The sequence below is a fragment of the Macaca thibetana genome, chromosome 16, assembly GCF_024542745.1.
Source record: "Macaca thibetana thibetana isolate TM-01 chromosome 16, ASM2454274v1, whole genome shotgun sequence".
Lineage (NCBI taxonomy): Eukaryota > Metazoa > Chordata > Mammalia > Primates > Cercopithecidae > Macaca > Macaca thibetana.
The window spans coordinates 74,574,944-74,589,725 of NC_065593.1; positions in this window are offsets into that span (position 1 = coordinate 74,574,944).

Here is a 14,782-nt window from a genome sequence, read left to right on the forward strand (position 1 = left end):
TCGGAAGATATGTCTTCAGATCATCTGCGTCTCATTCCTATGGAAGAGCCATGTTTCCACCAAGCTACCGAGACATCCTAGCTCCAGGTTAGAGTACTGGAATAAAAGTTTCAGAAATGAGACTCTGAAGTCTGGTTGACTCACAGGGAAATGACTAGGCAGAAAGCCCTGAGATGTAGCTTCCAGCCCTAGCTTGGCCACGGCCACAGTGAATGACAACGTGGAAACCAGGTTTTCAAATTTAGTTGAATCGGTTCAGCAAAGCAATTTCAAAATCATTTCAACTTCGTGTGTTTCTGTGGTTGGTTCCCATATTCTCTTATTTTCCTAATTTGGGCTTTCTGTCTCTTTTTTTTTTTTTTTTTTTTTTGAAATGGAGTCTGGCTTTGCAGCCCAGGCTAGAGCGCAGTGGCATGATCTCAGCTCACTGCAAGCTCCACCTCCCGGGTTCATGGCATTCTTCTGCCTCAGCCTCCCAAGTAGCTGGGACTACAGGCCCAGCTAATTTTTGTATTTTTAGTAGAGATGGGGTTTCATGCTGTTAGCCAGGACGGTCTCGATCTCCTGACCTTGTGATCCACCCGCCTTGGCCTCCCAAAGTGCTGGGATTATAGGCTTGAGCCACCGCGCCCAGCTTCTTTTATTCTTAATGAGGTTAGATAGTTTTTTTTTTTATTATAATGAGATGCATGTATTATTTTTCCTTGAGAATCAGGTTTTTTTTTGAAAGTTAGAACTTTAGGTCGGGCACGGTGGCTCAAGCCTATAATCTCAGCACCTTGGGAGGCTGAAGCAGGTGGATCATTTGCGGTCAAGACCAGCCTAGCCAACATGGTGAAACCCATCTCTACTGAAAATATAAAAATTAGCTGGGCAGTAGTGGCACATGCCTGTAATTCCAGCTACTTGGGAGGCTAAGGCAGGAGACTCACTTAAGCCTGGGAGGCAGAGACCATGGTGAGCCAAAATCGTGCCAGTGCACTCCAGCCTGGGCGACAGAGTGAGATCCTGTCTCAAAAATAAATGACTAAATATAAATACATAAATAAAAGTTAGAACTTTAAAATTATTTTGTCATCAGATATATATGCAGTTTAGTTAACAAATATGAGGGGGCCCTGTAAATTACAAATATCTTTAGGTATATAGAGTGACAGCTTATGTCAGGTTGCATTTATTGTCCTGAAATAGCTAATGGTGCCCTCTTGCACTCTCAAAAGTGACTATGTTTAGGCCGGGTGCAGTGGCTCATGCCTGTAATCCCAGCACTTTAGGAGGTCAAGACAGGTGGATCGCTTGAGCCCAGGTGTTTGAGACTAGCCTGAGCAACATAGTGAGACCCTGTCTCTAGTAAAGAAAATTATTTTATAACTAACACAAAATAAAACAAAAAAAGTGACTATGTTTGGATGATAACTCATGTGGCTACCCTCATCACATGCTAATTTCCTTCTCTAACAATTATCAAACCAGGCCTCCTTGTTTCCTAGATGAGGGAGACACCCATGGTGTGCTGGAAAGTTAATATGACTAGGACTTGTGACACTTGGATTCTAATCCCAGATCTACTGATTGATTAGGGAACTTAGATAAGGCACATTATTTCTCAGAGCCACATTCACTGATCAGACGTGTTCAGTGTTTCCCAAAGTTTGCTGAAGATCAATGTTTCTCAACATTTAATGCAAATGTTCGTCTCCTGAGGATCTTGTTAAAAGTGCAGATTCTGGCTGGGCACAGTGGCTCACACCTGCAATCCCAGCGCTTTCTGATGCTGAGGCAGGAGGATCGCTTGAGCCTAGAAATTCAAGATCAGCCTGGGCAACAAAGGGAGACCTCCATTTCTAAAAAAATAAAATAAAAATATGAGTTGCATGCTGTGGCGTGCATCTGTAGTCCTAGCTATTCAGTAGGCTGAGGTGAGAAGATCTCTTGTGACCGGGAGTTTGAGGTTGCAGTAAGCTGTGATCACACCACGGCACTGTAGCCTGGGCAACAGAGCAAGACTCTGTCTCAAAAATAAATAAATAGGCTAGGTGCAGTGACTCATGCGTGTAATCCCAGCATTTTGGGAGGCTGAGGCAGAAGGATTTCTTGAGGCCAGGAGTTCAAGATCAGCCTGGGCAACAAAGTGAGACCTCCATTTCTACAAAAAAAATAAAAATAGGAGCCGGATGCTGTGGTGTGTGCCTGCAGTCCTAGCTACTCAGGAGGTTGAGGTGAGAAGATAGCTTGTACCCAGGAGCTTGAGTATGCAGTGAGCAATGATCGAGCCACTGCACTCCAGCCTCGGTGACAGAGCAAGAACTTCTCTCAAAAATAAACAGGCTGAACATGGTGGCTCACGCCTGTAATCCCAGCACTTTGGGAGGCTAAGCTGGGAGGACTGCTTGAGCTCATGAGTTTGAGACCAGCCTGGGCAACATGGCTGGTCTCAAGTCAGATGAACACCTTGTCTCTATTTTTTTTCCTTCTTCTAAAAAAAAAAAACAAAAACAAAAAAACAGGACACATGTGCAGACCATGCAGGCTTTTTACACAGGTATACTGTGCCATGCACCTATTGATCCATCCTCTGAGTTCCCTCCCCTCACCCCCCACTCCCCAACAGGCCCCGGTGTGTGATGTTTACCTCTCTGTGTCCATGTGCTCTCAGTGTTCAACTCCCACTTATAAGTGAGAACATGTGGCATTTGGTTTTCTATTTCTGTGTTAGTTTGCTGAGGATACTGGCTTTCAGCTTCATCCATGTCCCTGCAAAGGACATGATCTCATTACTTTTATTGCTGCATAATATTCTATGGTATATATGTGCCACATTTTCTTTATCCGGTCTAACATTGATGGGCATTTGGGTTGGTTCCATGTCTTTGTTATTATAAATAGTGCTGCAATGAACATACGTGTGCATATGTCTTTCTAGCAGAATGATTTATGTTCCTTTGGGTCTTTGGGTATATACCCAGTAATTGTATTGCTGGGTTAAATGGTATTTCTGGTTCTAGATCCTTGAGGAATTGCCATACTGTCTTCCACAATGGTTGAACTAATTTACAGTCCCACCAACAGCGTTCCTGTTTCTCCACAGCCTCATCAGCATCTATTGTTTCCTGACTTTTTAATAACTGCCATTCTGACTGGCATGAGATGGTATCTCACTGTGGTTTTGATTTTCATTTCTCTGATGATCAGTGATGATGAGCTTTTTTTCATGTTTGTTGGCCACATAAACGTCTTCTTTTGAGAAGTGTCTATTCATACCCTTTGCCCACTTTTCGATGGGGTTGTTTTTTTCTTGTACATTTGTTTAAGTTCCTTGTAAATTCTGGATTTTAGACCTTTGTCAGATGGGTAAATTACAAAAATTTTCTCCCATTCTATAGGTTGCCTGTTCACTCTTAATGATAGTTTATTTTGCCGTGTAGAGCTCTCTAGTTTAATTACACCTCATTTGTCAATTTTGGCTTTTGTTTCTATTGCTTTTGACATTTTAGTCATGAAGTCTTTGCCCTTGCCTATGTCTTGAGTGGTATTGCCTAGGTTTTCTTCTCGGGTTTTTATGGTTTTGGGTTTTACATTTAAGTATCTAATCCATCTTGAGTTAATTTTTGTATAAGGTGTAAATTTCTAATTTAATTAATTAAATGTATTAATTTAAATTTATAAATTTATTAAATTAAATTAAGTAAATTTATAAATTTATTAAGTAAATTTAAATTTATAAAAATTGTAAATTTATTAAATTACATTAATAATGTAATTATTTTTAAAATAATTAAAACTTTTTTAAATTTTAATAAATCAAGTACAGTTTCTGATGCAGTAGTTCTGGGGTGAGTCTGAGATTCTGCACTTCTGACAGGCTGCCAGGTGATGCCCAAGCCAACTTCAATCTGAGTAGCAAGATGTAAAAGCAATGGCATGTTAGCTTCTAACAGCTGATATAAAGAAATATAAGAAATGGAGGTACAGGTGGGGTGTATTATAGCCAAACACATTCAGAAGTCTATGTGTTTAATACATTTAAAAAGGATTATTGCCGGACACGGTGGCTCACGCCTGTAATCCCAACACTTCGGGAGGCCGAGGCAGATGGATCACCTGAGGTTGGGAGTTCGAGACCAGCCTGGGCAACATAGTGAAACCCTGTCTCTACTAAAAATACAAAAATTAGCTGGACATGGTGGCAGGCGCCTGTAATCCCAGCTACTGGGGAGGCTGAGGCAGGAGAATCGCTTGAACCTGGGAGGCGGAGTGAGCCGAGAGCACGCCATTGCACTCTAGCCTGGGCAACAAGAGCAAAACTCTGTCTCAAAATAAAAGGGGGGATATTTTTTAGTGCAGAGCTCCCCAAAGCCTCTGACATACTTCCAAATAGAATGACTTAAGCAACTTAGAAAACAAGTTTTTCAGAAAGACAAAAGTGTTTATTTGCAATAGAGGCAAGAGGGCAACTGGTTTTCCCACACTCCTGCTCAATCCCTCTCCCAGATGAAAAGATGATGTCTTGCCATACTTAAACTTCATTGCAAAGAAACTGGTTTCATCCACAGCTCCCTTCACGTTCCCACCCAATCCCTTAGCTTCCATTTTGGACCATGGGACTTGACTCACAGACTGGCAATCAACCTGTAACACGGCCAGGTATAAAAGGATGACCTGAGCCTGGGCAACGCAGTTAGACTCCGTCTCTGCAAAAAAATTTTTAAAATTAGCCAGTGGTGGTGGTGCATGCCTGTAATCTCAGCTACTCAGGAGGATGAGGTGGGAGGATCACTTGAATTCAGCAGGTCGAGGCTGCAATGGGCTGTGAATGCACCACTGCATTCCAACCTGGATAACGGAGAGAGACCCTGCAAAAGAAAAAAAAAAAAGATGACCTGGACCAATCAACGACATGATCATTCTTGGAAACAGCCAGTTGAGACAGTTGGTAGAGTTGGACAAATTTGAAAAGGGTGGAATCAGGCCCATGCTGAGGCAAAGCCACAAGAGAGCAACGTTATGAGGGAAGTGAACTCTGAGCGGGCAGTGAAAGCCCACGGTAGACACAGAAGCAGAATGTTCTGTTCCAATATGGAATAGAAGCACAGAGCACTTCAGAGATGCCCCCAAGAGCTCTTAGAAATGGAAGTTGATACGGTGTGGATGTGTGTCCCCTCCAAATCTCATGCTGAAACGTGATCCCCAACGTTGGAGGTAGACATGGTGGCAGATATTGGATCATGGGGGCAGATTTCTCAAGAATGACTTAGCACCATCCCCTTGGTGATAAGGGAGTTCTCCTTCAGTTACTTCACATGAGATCTGGTTGTTTAAAAGCGTCTAGAACCTCCCCTTTCTCTCTCTTGCTCCCTCTCTCACCATGTGACATATCTGCTCCTGCTTGGCCTTCAGCCATGAGTGAAAGCTCCCTAAGGTCTCTCCAGAATTGCAGGGGATTCTGGCACCATGCTTCCATTACAGCCTGCAGAACCGTGAGCCAATTAAACCCCTTTTCTTCAGGAACCAACACAGAAGGGAAAGACGCTGGGGGCTATTGCTGGGTCAAAAAGAGCAACTTAGTTTTTCATGATGGTAACAGGCTACAGACTAGAAGAATAATACAGTTACGTTTCAATGAGACTTTTCTGTTTTTCTTGTTTGTTTGTTTGTTTGTTTGTTTTTGGGATGGAGTCTTAATCTGTTGCTCAGACCGGAGAGCAGTGGCACAATCTTGGCTCACTGCAACCTCTGCCTCCCAGGTTCCAGTGATTCTCCTCCCTCAGCCTCCTGAGTAGCTGGGATTACAGACGCACGCCACCACACCCGGCTAATTTTTGTATTTTTAGTAGAGACAGGGCTTCACCATTTTCAGACCAGAGGGGAAAAAGTGAACTTTGCCCCCTTCCCTCTAGAAAGCCCAAAGTCAATTTGCAGCCAACTTGAAGCAATAGTAGAAGTTTATTGCCTTTATATCTTCATTCTCTCCAACCTCACCCTATATCCACCCTGGTCTTGACTCCATATTTAATTTGTTTTTTTTTTTTTTTTGTCCTGATTTTTAATTTATACTTTATCATTTTATTTGATGCATCTCCTAAATGCTTTCTCGACTCACTTGTGAAAAGAGACACAATGGCCGGGCACCGTGGCTCACGCCTGTAATCCCAGCACTTTTTAAGAGGCCAAGGCGGGTGGATGACGAGGTCAGGAAATAGAGACCATCCTGGCTAACACGGTGAAACCCGTCTCTACTAAAAATACAAAAACCAAATTAGCCGGGCATGGTGGCAGGTGCCTGTAGTCCCAGCTACTCCGGAGGCTGAGGCAGGAGAATGGCGTGAACCCGGGAGGTGGAGGTTGCAGTGAGCCGAGATCACACCACTGCACTCCAGCCTGGGCGACAGAGCGAGACTCTGTCTCAAAAAAAAAACAAAAAACAAACAAAAAAACAGAAAACAAAAGAGACACAGAGACACAACAATAAATAAATGTACCAGATGAGAGCTAAGTGAAGTGATTTGTGTCTGAATGACCATAATCCCAATTCCTCCTATTAATCATCATCACAGGCGTAGAGATAGGTCTATAGAAGCATGTCACAGGATTCACCCAAAACTGCCTCCTGTTAAAAATTAAAATGATTTAGATAACAACATTGATGACACACTGTTTACATTTTCAAACAAAGATGCAAATGGAAAGAATGACTAACACGTTAGAAAATAGGATTTGCTTCCAAAAGTTCTTGCCAATCTAAGCGTAAGCCAGTGTGCTTTCAGGAACTGATCATATCTCCACTGTGAATCAGCATCTCTGGGCTAAAGTTCAGTGTTACAGTTTCCCACTATTATCTAAAATCATTATAAGAATTAATTGTACTGGGTGCTGTAGCTCACGCCTGTAATCCCAGCCCTTAGGGAGGCCAAGGCAGGCAGATCACTTGAGGTCAGGAGTTCGAGACCAGCCTGGCCAACATGGTGAAACCCTTTCTGTACTAAAAATACAAAAAAATTAACTGGGCATAGTGGCCGTAATCCCAACTACTGGGAAGGCTGAGGTGGGAGAATCGCTTGAACTTGGGAGGCGGAGGTTGCAGTGAGCCGAGATCGCAAGAAACAAGAATCAGTTGTGTGAATTTCTCTTTGAAAAAAAATTGTGATTCGATACCAATGAGATCCAAACACTGTTGTCAAAGAATTATCCATTCTATCTCTCTACCATGTACAATAGGATAAATTTCTTTCAAAGTTTAGTACCAAGAAAAACTTAATTTTCCTTAAAAAAACTCAGAATGTTTCTCTGCTCAAGAGAGATGTGTATCATGTTTCTTTTTTCATCTTGACCATCAAATCCCTTCAGACCTGCCATCAGGCTCCCTTGGAATAAACATTTGATTTCTAATATTTTCTCCACTCTTTTCCTATTTTGATTCCTATACAATTGGCTTTTACTATCTGGGCTTTTATCTATTGGTAAGCCACAACAACTTTTTTTTTTTTTTTAAATGACTTGGGATATAAATAAACTAAATAGATCCTATTTGAATAACAAGTGGAAGACAGCTTGATGAACTGGACAAGGTAGGTGAAAAAAGGGCAAAAAGGAGCAATCTCAATAGTTTTCAAGATAAATAACTGTATCAAACTGATTTTTTGAATCTACATTGTTTTACTTTGGTCCAAGACATCTGCTAGAGGGAGAACAGTCTGAAGAAGTGTATTCAGGTTTGATAAGCTTGCTCCTTCTTATCCTTACATTCTTTTGCATCTTTGTTTAAAAATGTAAACACTGCTTAGAGCACCTCTCTCCATCTAAATCAACTGGCTTTGCTTGACAGTAAAAGGATGTCTTGCTCCCATAAGCCTGGAACTCTGTTCTTCTCCCTCCACCTCCATCATTTCCAGGCAAGGTGGGCCAGTGAGTAGGTGAGGAAGGGAGGAGTGGGGAGGAGAGTGGGTTTTAGGGATTTCATGGAGAATTATTTGACTGAAGACAGACCTCCTGGTCACCTCCTCCATGTGCTACCCTACAATAAGAGATGTTTCCTCCTTTCCATCCTAAGGAATGGAGTTCCTGCAATGGTAGAAATTTCCCAGAAACACTTGCTAGAAATTATCAAAGATAAATATGGCAATACTATCCCGTCTTCTGACCCCCCTCCCCGTGACACCCCACATGCCTCCTTTAGACCAAAGTCAGATGAATTCTGTTTAATATTGATGTCTCTGCTTTCGCAAGTCTCTTTTTCCCCACTATAAATATTATACGTGTTCCCTACTGAAAATTCAGAAAATAGAGAAAAGCAAATTTTTACAGATGTAATAATATCTGCATGAGGCATGGTGGCTCACATCTGTAGTCCCAGGTACTCAGAAGGCAGGCAGGAGGATCACTCAAGCTCAGGAGTTCACATCTGCCGTGAGCTATGACCTTGTCACTGTACTCCAACCTGGACAACAGAGCAAGACTCCATCTCTAAAAACAATGAATCTGGGAAAAGAAGTCTAAAAGACATGAAATTAAATGTATGGTAGAAAGGAATGTACTGAGAGTCAGAAGACTTGGATTATAGCCTCACGTCTGCCGTAACTATTAATAGCTGGGGTGATCTTGGGCAAGTAACTCATCCTTGATGATTTTTTTTTTTTTCACTTGTAAAAGGAAAAGGTTAAGCTGGGCAGACCTGCTCTTCTAGCATTCCAGGATCACAGAATGGTTCAACAGGAAACATAATAATCAGTCTGTCTGGGTTTATATTCCTAGCACTGCCACTTATGAGTTGTTTGACTTTGGGTAAATTTCACAGCCTCTCCATGTTTCAACATCCTCATCTATAAATGAAAAATGATAATATCTCTCACATATTGATGATTTGGTGAATGTCAGCTATTGTTATCTCTCCCTTCCCTCCCCTCCCCTCCCCTTCCCTTCCCTTCCCTTTCCTTCCTTCCTTCCTTCCTTCCTTCTTTTTGCAATAGGGTCTTGTTCTGTTGCCCAGGCTAATGTGCAGTGGTGCTATCTCAGCCCACTGCAACCTCCACTCCTGGGCTCAAGCAATCCTCCCGCCTCAGCCTCTCAGGTAGCTGGGACTACAGGAGCACACCACCATGCCTGGCTAATTTTGGTATTTTTTGTAGAGATGGGGATTTTCCATGTTGCCCCAGGCTGGTCTTGAACTACTGAGCTCAAGCAACTGCCCACCTTGGCCTCCTAAAGTGCTGGAATTACAGGCGTGCTATTATTATCTTAAACATGGCCCAGTCTACCTTTCCAGCTGTATCTCATGTCACACAAGACCTCTTTTCTGAAAGCCACATGTCCAATGCTGTCTACCCAGCAACACCGTAACCTCACATGTCATTTGGGATCTCAACTTTGTGATATCCAAAACCGAGTGAATAATTTCTATGCACCTACAGTCCATGTCTCCTTAACTGTTTCCTATCACAGCAGGTAATACCAACACCTACTCACTTGCTCAGCTCAAAGACCTGGGAGTCAACCAGAGACCTCTTTCTCCCTTACTCCTGAGAGCCAATCAATCATTAAATTAATTAAATCTGTCTCCTTAATGTTTCTTTGATGGATCAATTTCAGTCATCTTCACTGCCACCCACCCTACCAGTATCTCTTGCCTGGGCAACTCCCATGGTGCCTCACTGGTCTTCCTGCATTTGCTCCTGCCCCACACCTCCTTCCAGCTTCCAATTCATTCCTCCACTGTGGCCGGAGCAACTTTTTTTTTTAACTCTATATTTAGACATTCCACTTTTCTGCTTAGAGGGCTTCAGTTGTCTACCCCAGCTCTTAGAAAACAGCCCATTTGTAATGAGTCCCGCATGGCCCCCCAATCTGGGTGCTGCCCACCCCAGGGATCCCCCCCATGCCCCTCTATGGATCTCTGTGCCCCGGTCACACTGTTCCCTTTCCATTTCTGGAACAATCTCAGCTTCTTTTTGCCTCGAGGCTCTTACGTGTGGCCAAAACTATTCTTCACTTACCTTTTACCCAGCTAACTTCTCATCCTTTGGGCTCCAGCCAAAATAGACCTTCCTCAAGGGAAAACCTTCCCTCTCTCCCCCTACTAGGTTAGATCCTTCTATTATGCCTCTTTTTAGTCCACTTTCCTTAACCATACTTTTTTTTCACTTGTAAAAGGAAAAGGTTAAATGCACACCCATGTTCATAGCACCGTGATTCACAATAGCCCGAAGGCGGAAGCCACCCAAGTACCCATCAACGGATGACGCGACAAATAAAATGTTATATACATGCCATGGAACATCGTTCAGCCTTAACAAGGAAGAAAATCCTGATCCACGCTGCAACGCGGATGAGTTTTATGTGATTCTCCATATTGTCTGTCTTGCTCATTGGCTTGTTCAGTCCCTGCAGGGCAGAGATTTTATTATTCACTCTCTCTACCCAGCACTTGGCTCCATACCTAGCATAGAGCAGTTCCCCCATCAATACACAAAAGAAGAAGATTCAGAGAGAGATGCAGAGACCAGAGATGGGAAACCACACAGCCCCAGGAGCCTCTGTTTCTGCCTGCTGGGTTCCAGCCCTGGAGAAGCTCAGCTGTCCGCTGTCCATGGAGGCACAGACATGTCATTTAAATTCCTTTACTTAAGGTGGCATGAGGTCCTTTTTCTTCCTGGAGAGCTGGAACTTTGCTTTTTCCCTCTTCAAAAGAGAGGCTGATGCGAGCCTCATGGGCCAGGTGTGGTGGCTCATGCCTGTAATCCCAGCACTTTGGGAGGCTAAAGCAGGAGGATCACTTGAGCCCAGGAGTTCGAGACCAGCCTGGGCAACATAGTGAGACAGCCCCATCTCTACAAAAAATAAATAAACACAATTAGCCAGGTGTGGTGGTACATGCCTGTGGTCCCTGCTTCTTGGGAGACTGAGGTGGGAGGATCACTTGAGCCCAGGAAGTCAAGGTTGCAGTGAGTCAAGACCTCGCCACTACATTCCAGCCTGAGCAACAGAGTGAGACCCTATCTCAAAAAACAAAAAACAAACAAAAAAGCCCTCAAGGCCTTTCATTTAATAGCAAAGGTAATAACCAACACTTATAGAGTCTATCTGTAAAACATTCATATAAAGACCACTCATTTAATCTTCATGACCAGGCCCTGAGGGGGATATGGTGATAGCCTCGTCATTGTTCAGATGAGAATCTGGAGGCAGGTGTGGACTTGGCACAGAACTGCGAAGTAGCGAAGTTCAGATTCAAAACCTGGGTAGTCCAGCTCCAAAGTCCATTGCCGAACCATTATACTGATTGCAACGCCCTGCCCCAAGTGTGGCATAAAAGTGTTTGTAGAATAGGCATAAGAGACATGGAGTAGCTGAATGTTAGGGGAAGGCTTGCTCCCCATTTCCCTTTCCCTCCTTGAGTCTGCCCTCCCCTCAACAACTGCTGAGGCTCTGCCCCTTTGCTGGCTGGGCCCTAGGAGAGGTGGAATGACTTACTGGATTAATACATTTGGGAAGAACCATATAATGAAAAATAAATATTATAAATCTAATATAAACTATATTCATATTAATAAAATATTTAATATATTATAAATACGATATATAGCTTATAAAAATATATATAACTGTTAAATTTATTTATTTATTTATTTTATTTATTTAATTTTTTTGAGACGTAGTCTCGCTCTGTCACCAGGCTGGAGTGCAGTGGCATGATCTCAGCTCACTGCAACCCCCGTCTCCCAGGTTCAAGCAATTCTCCTGCCTCAGCCTCCCGAGTAGCTGTGATTACAGGTGCCCGCCACCATGCCCAGCTAATTTTTGTAATTTTTAGTAGAAATGGGGTTTCATCGTGTTGGCCAGGATGGTCTCATTCTCTTGACCTCGTGATCCGCCTGCCTCGGCCTCCCAAAGTGCTGGGATTACAGGCGTGAGTCACTGCGCCCGGCCGTTAAATTTATACATAAAACATGAATACATAACATATTTATATTAATGCCTTTCCTCTTAGGCATTGAGCTTCCTGCAGACAGCATCTATTATGCATTACTCCACCCTAGGCCAGCCCCTGCCTGGGGCCAGCGTGACTGTGACCAGGTGGGAGAGTCCACCCCACTCTGACTTTAGGCAGGCCCGTTTGGCTCTCAGACTAAGCTAAGGTCCTCACTTAGCCTGTATCAGAAATGAAAGCGTAGGCCAGGCAAAGGCATGAGGATTGCTTGAGCTTAGGAGTTTGAGACCAGCCAGGGCAACATTTCCTTCCCTGCCTCAGGAAGGAAGGAAAAGAAAGAAAGAGAGAAGGGAAGGGAAGGGAAGGGAAGGGAAGGGAAGGGAAGGGAAGGGAAGGGAAGGGAAGGGAAGGGAAGGGAAGGGAAGGGAAGGGAAGGGAAGAGAAGGGAAGAGAAGGGAAAGGAAGGGAAGGGAAGGGGAGGGGAGGGGAGGGGGGGGGAGGGGAGGGGAGGGGAGGGGAGGGGAGGGGGGGGGGGAAAAGGGAAGGGGAAGGGGAAAGGAAAGGAAGGAGAGAAAGAAAGAAAGAGAAAGAAAGAAAGAAAGAAAGAAAAGAAAGAAAGAAAGAAAGAAAGAAAGAAAGAAAGAAAGAAAGAAAGAAAAGAAAAGAAAAGAAAAGAAAAGAAAAGAAAAGAAAAGAAAAGAAAAGAAAAGAAAAGAAAAAAGAAAAGAAAAGAAAAGAAAAGAAAGAGAAAGAAAGAAAGAGAAGGAAGGGAAGGTAAGGAAGGAAGGGCAGGCACACTCCACACCCACTAGGATCTTAAGGGAGTACTGAGTGGTCTGGGTGGAGGGCTAGGGTTCAGTGCCAGGCTCCTCTGACTCAGACACCCGAAGCTGAATTCCCAGTAGCAGGCACTCAGCCATGAGTTAAAGGATCATAACCCACCTTTACTGGGTGTTTGGGGTCCCCACCTCTCAATTCATTTAATTCTCACAAAAACATCCCTATGAGAAAGCAGCAATTATGATCCACATTTTATAGATGGGGAAACTCAGTCACAGAGGCTTTAAATCACTTGGGGAAACTGAGTCACAGAGGCTTTAAATCACTCGCCCGGGTCCTGTAGCTTTGAATGGTAAGTGGCAGCACTGGAGTTTCGCCCTCGGCAGGCTGGTTCTGGAGTCCACACTCCCAACCCTTCCCAATCCCTGCCTGGGCTGCTTCGGCCAAAGAGACACCAGCTGATGGCCCTCAGAGACACCAGCCACCAAGACCTCCCTAGGGGTCTTAGCATCCCTAATGTTCCTGCTACTCAAGCTCAGCCTTCCAGACCCCCAGCCCCTCCTTCTGCTTCCGGCAGGCATCTCCTTCCGTGAGCAGCAGATGGCGGAACAGGAGCCGGTGTATCCACCCAAGACGCTTCACAACAGGGACTTTCCGGTTCCCACCCCTGCTGCTCTCTGCCCCTGATTTTCCTGGGAATGGCAACATCTGGAAGGGTGCAGGAAGATGACTGAGCCAGGATATGCAAAGGAAATGAAAACGGGAGCACCTGCAAGGATTTTGTTTACTATTCCACAAGTTCCACTTTCTTTCTTTAGACAGGGAGTTTCAAATTCCATCTCCTTCAGTCTTCGGGTCCTCCCACCCTGGTGTGAAGACTCTCCCTCAAGTCCCCCAGGTGTGGGACCATTTGCGTTACGTTTCACAAAACATAACTGTGACATCACATCAGGACACTCCCAACGCTCACCATCCGACTAGGGTCCGTAAACTGTTCATCCCCCTCTTGAACTTGGCAGCTCTTTTTGCGGCTCTTACACATTAGCCCATCTTCTCAAGCTCCTGACCAAGGCTTCACTCCTCTCATTCTTGGCAGGTGACAATGCATTTGCTAAGCTAAGCAGCTGGCAGCCTTGACTGCTACCTCCCCCACCACAAATGCATCTTCATCTGCAGTGTTAGAGGGTGATGTATCTCTTTCCTCTTCAAGGCCACCCCCTCCAGCTGTGTGTGCTCTCCTCCTATCTCCTTTTTGACCTTGCCCACCCCTATTCTCTTGGTCTATAAATATGCTAAAGTCATTTCTATCCTTTATTTTTTAAATTTATTTATTTATTTATTTTTATTTTTATTTATTTATTTTTTTGAGACAGAGTCTTGCTCTGTCACCCAGACTGCAGTGCAGTGGCACAATCTTGGCTCACTGCAACCTCTGCCTCCCGGATTCAAGTGATTCTCCTGCCTCAGCCTCCCGAGTAGCTGGAACTACAGGGGCCTGCCACCATGCCTGGCTAATTTTTGTGTTTTTAGTAGAGACAGGGTTTCACCAAGTTGACCAGGCTGCTCTCGAACTCCTGACCTCAGGTCATCTGCTTGCCTCAACCTCCCAAAGTGCTGGGATTACAGGTATGAGCCACTGCGCCTGGCCACCTTTTCTATCTTTTAAAAAATTATGGTCCTCCCTTCCCTGCCCTCAGCTACCACTTTTATCTGTTTGCTACCACGCTATCTGTTTTCAGCCCTTCTCTGTGCCTTCTGGGCAGTGGTTGTCTCTTGCTCTCCTCCCATCTACTCCCTAATCTGGGGCAATCTGGAATTGGCCCCATCCCTGTTTCATTTAAACTGCTCTCTCCACAAATGTCCTGCCAAATGTCAACTGCAAGAGACACCCCGCATTCATTTTGTTTGTTTGTTTGTTTGTTTGTTTGTTTTTCCAGACAGGGTCTTACTCTGTCACCCAGGCTGGAGTGGCATGATCATGGCTCACTGCAGCCTCAACCTCCGGGGCTCAGGTGATCCTCCCTCCACCTCCTGGATAACTGAGACTACAGGTGTGTGCCATCCACTCCCAGCTAGTTTGTA